The following is an 8,356-nucleotide window of genomic DNA, read 5'->3' as shown; positions in this document are numbered from 1 at the left end:
ACAATAACAATTTAAATTACAGTACATCATAGCACACCCACCAGCGGCCAACAGTTTATTATTTATGTATTTATTTATGTATTGTGAAAGAAATGCGTTTTCAGATAATGACTGACATTGTAACTTGTTAAATTGCTTGTGTTTATTTTTATTTATTTATTTATTTTATTTTATCTCAAATTGCTTAATGGGCGCTGGCCAGGCTTTTTTTTTTTTTTTTGTTTACTAGAAAAAAAAGGCTTTATGACACTAGAGATGAATACATATTAGCGAGTTAAATGCAATTACATATGAACAAGAATGTGATGTATTGTTAGATAAAATGAAGTAAAGACTAATATATACCTAACCCTAACTAACAAAATCTGTTTTTTCTTGATTCAAACTTCTGCATTCAAACACCTCCCCCATAGCAACTATGGAGAACTACCAGGCTCAATACAAACCAGCTGCAGTAACTGCAGATAGTACACCTGCCTGGACAAGAATCTTGAGTTGGATACCAAACACAGATACTAGATGTTTGCCTATCCCCACTACATATTATATTAAGAACATCTTTTCTCCTTATGTAGGTTATTTTGCCCCATTTTATATATATATATATATATATATATATATATATATATATATATATAGAGAGAGAGAGAGAGAGAGAGAGAGAGAGAGAGAGAGAGAGAGAGAGAGAGAGAGAGTTAGTTCATATCAGGTGCTTTCAAAAGATTAAGGGGTTGCATAAAAAACTAGGAAGTATTAATTTCAATCACAAATGAGCTGCACGAACCAGCATTCTGGCACTTAGCAGTTTAGTTCTGTTTGATGTGATACTAAATAGGGATGAAAATTCTATTGCTGCACAAGAACAAAAACTGAATAAACAGTATTACAAAAAATGTAACTTTGAAGCCTTTTAAAAACTACAGTGTGAATATGAAAACTGAGCACTATACAGCTTGCCACAAGATGTGTTGGTAACATTTTAGCACATGCAATCTTTATATTTGCACCTTCTTTTTTCTTCTTGCACTTCAATGTTCTCTTCCTCTTCTTCCATCCACAGTCGTGTCATAACAGGCAGCTCAAACAGCTGTATCGGTGTAGAGTGATGAGCCTAGTTTTAAATAGATGTGCTAATTGCAGTATATTTTGAATCTACCATTTTAGAAATGCAAAGATTTGCTTAGCTTGGCACTCTTGGGACAGAACTGTGTACAGTACATTCATTCTGCTGGCACTTAAACACAGATTGGATGATACAAGGTGAAGAGTGAGCATCTTCCCAGCACATTTCATATTTGAACCCAGTTGTTTCTACTAACTTGGCTTGTGTCTTTCATGAGTTTGATCCACTTTTATTGTGCCTGAAAAACACATGCCAAGCTACTTTAAATAGCTGGGTACTTTTGATAACTTGTAAGTTTTCATGACTGACAGGAGTATGTTTTTGTTGGTTTCAAACTCATTGTCAACAGCGCTCATTAGTATGCAAGCCACGGTATATGCTATATATATATATATATATATATATATATATATATATATATATATATATATATATATATATATATATATATATATATTCACAGTCATGTGATGCTGTTTAACCAATCAGAGGATGTTATTATTCCAAGCGGTGATACACACACACACACAATGGTTTGCAGAAGTACTAACCCCCTACCAATAATGTCACATTTTGTTGAATTACAAAAAATGTGTACAGTTTTTTAAACAAACTTTTTTTTTATTCAAAGCTGTAGTGGTTAAACTAAACACCGTTATATGAGGAGGAGGTTAAATGTCAGCAAAACCTGCAAAGAAAATGTACAAAATGAAATGGTTGCATATGTATTCAGCCCCTTAAGTCAGTACTTGGTAGAAGCAACTTTTGAAGGAATTACTGCTATGAGTCTTTTTGGATAGGTTCCTACTAGCTTTGCACAGTAAGGTGGTGAGATTTTTGCCCATTCTTCATGGGAAAATTGCTCCAGTTCTGATAAGATTGTTGGGGATCGTCAATGGACTGCAATCTTCTAGTTTTGCCATAAATTTTCGATTGGATTCAAGTCAGGACTTTGACTGGGCTGCTCAAGAACATTAATTATCTTGTTCAACCACTCCAGAGTGGCTTTGGCTTTATGCTTCAGGTCATTGTCCTGCTGAAAACCTTTTTCCACATGTCTGCAATATCACCTGCATGATTTTTAGCAAACTCCTTACATGCCTTAAGATGAGGCTTTTTGAGTAATGGCTTCTTTCTTTCCACCCATCCATATGGCCAGCTTTGTGTAGGGACCGGATTATTGTTGATGTGTGAACACTGACTCCAATTTCAGACACAGAACTTTGCAGCTCTCTGTTCCTTGGGATAACAAAATACTGAGCTATATGTATGTGCTTTCATAAAAATGCCAGGTGCTCAGTGTTTGTTATTTGAGTTGAGTTAAAATTGGCAAAATCAGTTGATTAAGAATCTGTATAAATTGCCATTCAAAACGACAAATGATTTTAATTAAAGCAAGAACAGTGAAAGATACAACCATGCCGAGCTGAGTAATGAAGATTGCCTGTTTGCTATCAGCATGATTGAAGGCAGCCTGTCTGTGAGAGAAGTTGTCTGGAGAATGAGATGTTCTGCTTTAACAATCAGTAAACTAGGAGAAACCAGGAAACCGGCATTGTGAGGGACAGGCCACATCCTGGAAAGCAGAGGGTCACAACAGCGGCCCAGGACCGTTATGCTGACTGTTGCATTGTTCAAGCCAACCGGTGGGGCAACCACAACCAGCCAACCTTAGACCCAGACCCCATTTACATGCAGCTGCACTGTGCACGTTACACCACAGGAAGCGCGCCAGCACTGCCTATTCACAAAACGCGCTTCTACTCATAGCAATATACTAATACTAACACTCCTACGCTCTCCCCCCACCCCCCAGCGTCAGTCCAAAGCAGTCCCAAACTGGTCCGCCAATACACTGCCTCCCACTCAAACGCTTCCCAGCGTGTGGTTGCCAGGGCAGAGGACAGCAAGTTTGAGGGCGACACAATGTGATGGCCACTTCATGGGGCTCCAGGGCAGCCACCAATCCTGGGACCGCTGCCCCTCTCCCACAGCGGGCCAGAGACTAGCCAGGACAGTCCCAACAGCAACCTCGGAACCCAGCTGCCGTTTGGCAAGGGTTGGGTGCTGCAGCCACAGCGTGGAAAACTCTCTCCAGGGTGGCGATGCTGGGCTTTCTCTCTGGGGCTCTGGTGGTGTGGGGCTCTCTGAGAAACACTGCCCTTCAGTTTTAAATTGTAATTCTGTGTTTAGTTATTGTTTTAATTAACAGGCAGTGCAAGTCTTGAGAGTTGATTTAAAGCGAGCGACGGTGGGAGCATCACGCACCAAAGATGGGAGAGAGTTCCAAAGAGTCGGAGCCATGAAGCTAAACGAGCGTTCTCCAAGTGTGGTGCACTTTTGCTTGGGGATAACAAGCAGGCCAGAGTAGGAGGACCTCAGCTTGCAGGCAGGGATATAGCGGGTCAGCAGGTTTCAAAGATGGTGGTGAGGAGATGTGGGCATCAAAAAGGAGGTTTCTGTCAAGAAGTACACCAAGGGCAGTTTCCAAGGTTCAGGGCAGCTATATTGAGATTCTTAAATTGAGTTTTAGATTCTACTAGAAGGAGTTCAGATTTGCTGGTGTTTAACAGAGGGGCTCCCAGGGTTGAGTTTTAAGTAGAGCTGGGTGTCCTCAGCATAGGAGTGAAACATGATCTATTGAAACGCTGTAACACTTCCCCCTGGGACATGTCTGTGGACATATAGCAGAGCAAGGCCATTCAGTCTACTTTCACCCATACTGCTGTGAGACCAATCAAACATATCAAAAGGTTGTGCTCAGTTAAACTCTTTCTCATCATGGACAGTGGCCCTAGGAATCCGTTTGTCTCTATGCTGACAAACGGACAATGTTGTTTTAAATTTACGTAAATATAAACTGCTTCTGGTGTACAGAGGTCAAGGTTGAACGCGGCACGATGTCACATTCATGCTGGAACGTAGCTGCAGTTCCCTTCAGTATCCAGTGTGTTGTTACCACTGAACAAGCTGTTTAAAGATGCGAAAAACGATTTAAAAAATAAATCACCGGTATTAAGCACTTCCTTAAAATGTCTCTAACAAAAACATTAGGAAAATAACTGCTGTTGCCAAACAGTGAATTTACAAATAGAATTACCTTAAATAATTCCTTTAATTCTGGAGCAACACGCGGCATAACTAGGGAAATTGCCCAATGAGAATGAGAATCGAACGCATCTGTTTGGCACAAAGTTTCAATGGTGCCTTCGTCACAAACACTTACTTCCTTGGATATTGTTGCTACGCGGTTCTAAACAGGATGGCGTTCTTGTTGCGTTCTTGTTGTTTTGTGCAAGGACTTAAAAAACAAACAAACAAACAACAACAACAACAAAAAAAACTAATTAAAAGTGGAGAAAACTCTTTGAAATCAGAGGATTAACATTCATTCATGTATGATGGTACACTTTGTGTCTTAGTTGAAAACCAAAAACGTTTCAAACCTACGATGTCAAAGCAAGTTTCTCACTAAATTCACGCTCGGGTTTTATTGTAGTTTATTTGTAAAGTATATATAAACTATTTAAAATGTATTTTTAACAACAATACTAGTAGTTGATAATACTAATGAAAAATAGGCGCACCGATTTATTATTCTGTTGTACATTTTACTTCGTTGTTCTCTTTATACTGTAGTATCTGAATCGTGGTTGCAGTCTGCAGCACAACACTACAGCATGTTGTTTACTCTTTAATTGATATATATATATATATATATATATATATATATATATATATATATATATATATATATATATATATATATATATATATATCCGGAGAATCTTAATTAAATTATTAAATGTTCCAAAATTTTGCACCGCTTGCCTTTTTCCATTGACTCACACTAAAAGAAGCGCATACCCCGGTTGTCAAATAAAATATAATAGTAATATGAAAACATATAAATTATATGCCAGTCTTAAAATTGTAAGTGGGCACATTATTTTTTTAAAAAAAAAATCTTTAGACATATTTTTATACTTTTTTTTTTTTAATGTAATCAGCTGATTTTACTACGCCCCTGAATTGTGCATCTATTTACTGAAAGATGTTAATCGCTGATATACCAACACGATAGAAATGCTGTATATAATTCATTTTAGTACTGTAGTTTGTAGCAAACTATTGAAAATGTTTTATATCACAAACATAAGACTAACATTTCAGGTTTATCTCTATGTCGTATAATTCATAAATACAATATGTATCTCTTTCTTTACAGTAACCCTTAAAGAAGTATGTTGTGAGGTGTAAATGCAATAGAATGTGTTTATCTGTTGAAGTTCTATTGATGCTGTATCTAGTTTGTTTTGAGCTTGGATGGTCTGCAGCTAAAATGTTTAACACCTGTGGCACCAATAAATCTTCTGGAGAGATAAATGTCAACCAATTTACATTTTGCAAACAAGTCTAATTAAAAAGACAGTCGGCAAAGATGTGAATGTTTTGAAGTCCTGTGTTTAGACAGCAGAGGGCAGGAAAGGCATAGCGTTGTGCAGTAACTTACAATGCAGCTCAATCCTGACCTTTTTTTCTTACTCAACATAAATATGTGCTTTGGTTGTTTTAATTATAAGAGGACTGACCAACATACAGCTGCATTTAATATAACTGGGGCAAAACTAAACAAACATGTTAGCTATGATATTACATTACAAAAGTATATTATTCTGCCAATGAACAATAACAATGAGAAAGCAATTGTGTTTTTTGATTAAATATTGTACACATCTTTGACAGTGATAATAAAGTATTCCAAAAAGTCAGCTGCAACTAAGGCATTGGAATTTTTTCACAAAGGAATTCCCCAATCGTCTTTAACAGAAGGTTGTTTCCCTCAAATCCTAACAGGTAAAATTGTCACTACCACAAAACTGCAGAAACATTCAGGACCACTTTTGCACAAGGGTAAACTAACCGTTAATGTCACAAAACTAGTGCTTCTAATTTTAAGGTATTTTTTAAAACATTCATTCTAGAAAAAACTGAAAACACCCAGGGGTTTTACTTTTTTCTTTAAAACAAATGTATACCTCTGACACCAGTTTAGAGGCTTAATCAAACCAATGTACTAACATTATCAAAATGTATTGCCAAAATTATGTTAGTAATTGAGGTCAGTGAGGCATTTAATTGAGCTGAGCGCTGACTGACAGACAACATTTACTGAGACTAATACTGCAGAAACTCTGGCAATTTCAGGATCAGCCAAATGTGACAGAAGACACCTTGAAAATGCTGACCCAGGCTAGACAGTTGTCTCAACACAGGCGTGAAACTCAAAGACAAAGGGAAAGTTGAAGAGCTGTAGAATCAGATTTGTCTAACCTGGTACATGTGTATATTGTATTGCTTTTATAAAATGTCAGAGAGATTAAACTAGACACAGCGGTCTTCTCCGAATAACAGGTACAGTATGGACATCTTCACCACAATGGCTCCTTGCCACTGATCCACTTTTTTTATTGGGGATTGTGTGTGTGTGTGTGTGTGTGTGTGTGTGTGTGTGTGTGTGTGTGTGCATGCATGCATGCATGCGTGCGTGCATGCGTGCATGCATGCGTGTGCGTTAGTGTAAGTGCATGTATGCATGTGTGTGTGTGTGTCATTCTCCATTACTCCTTCACCTGTGTTTTTGAAAAGCCACCTTTATCACTTTGTCTTTTGACATCACAAGGTGGCGCAATAACACACATAATCTACCCCCATTTGCAATTTTGTATTTGGAAACATAGTTCTACAACAAAAAATTGCAGTGTAAAAGATTGGAATTAAATTACGAATAACAATAAAAATAAGAAATGTACATGTAGCAAGCTTTTACTTACGAATTCTTCATCAGAGTAGAAATGTCTACACATGTAAAGAGGAGTATAGTCAAAGCATTTGTAGGCCTATACCAGTAAATGCTACTATGTAGTTATTGGTATGACAATTATTGGGCCTATACAGCCCTAAGCTACTCTGTCAGAAATTTCATCAGTGGGTTGGTTGTGTGGGTTTTCAGTGGCCCATTCCAGTTGACTGTACACTTCAATGGTGCTTACAAATCTTGTTATGCTTGTCTTAAAAAAAAAAACAAAAAAAAAAAAAACAAAAACAGTATTATGTAAACTCCTATTCATTTTACAAGTCCACAAGTTCGCTCTTGCTAGTTGCCACAAACCCGCATTGAACGTTTATAACCCAGTGGATACTCAGACGGACATCAGGAGGTGTCTTTTCCACTTTCTAACTTTTGTTGGTCACCAGCTGGTTTGCATGAGATGGTACCTTCTAACGGGTCTCTGTTGTTATTTGAGAGTAACAGATGTGATTTCTATAGCAGAGGGCAGGTTTTTTTTTTTTTTCTGAAAGGAATGGGGAAATATGTTAATACTATTTTGGCTGACATTTACAAAACTTATATAGTGAGCAACAGGTTATATAAGAACGGTATGTTTTTAATTTTACTCTCATTTTGGCTTTAGATAATAATTGGTAAAATATTTAACTGATGCTTAATCTAAAACTTAAGACCTATTCAAAATATGTTCACTACTGCTAATATTAAACAAAATGTATACACACACACACACACACACACACATATATATATATATATATATATATATATATATATATATATATATATATATATATATATATATATATATATTACAATAAATTAAATGATGAAGAATTGAGTGAAAGGTCATTTCCAAACATTTTATTGCAGTAGTCTTCCTGGTTGATTTCTGATTTGATCTAATGAAATCTAAGGAGTGTGAAATTAATGTTTGCACTTTTTCTTCTTTTTTAACTCCAAGACAAAATTTGTATCATCCATTTCACTGGGAAATAATAATAACCTTTATATAGCACCTTTCATAGTAGAACACCATCTCAAAGCACTTTACAAGATACAAGACTTGGGTGTGTGAACTATGCACCAGCTGCAGAGTCACTTCCAACAACGTCTCACTTGAAGGAGACAATACTTCAGGCATGAACCATTCCAAGGAGTTTAAAGTGCTTTTTTGTCCTTGGTGTAGTACAGTGATTGCAAAACCAAATACATTTAATTTACAAATAGGTCAGCATTTTTTAATAATAATAATAATAATAATAATAATAATAATAATAATAATAATAATAATAATAATAATAATAATAAGCACAGTCTTTTTAAATATGCAGTTCAGACAGTGCAGTATCTCATTAAAGACTTATCACTAGCTGTTTCAA

The sequence above is a fragment of the Polyodon spathula genome, chromosome 14 (genome assembly GCF_017654505.1).
Source record: "Polyodon spathula isolate WHYD16114869_AA chromosome 14, ASM1765450v1, whole genome shotgun sequence".
Lineage (NCBI taxonomy): Eukaryota > Metazoa > Chordata > Actinopteri > Acipenseriformes > Polyodontidae > Polyodon > Polyodon spathula.
The sequence above is the reverse complement of the archived record's forward strand: the minus strand, read 5'-3'. Positions refer to the sequence as shown.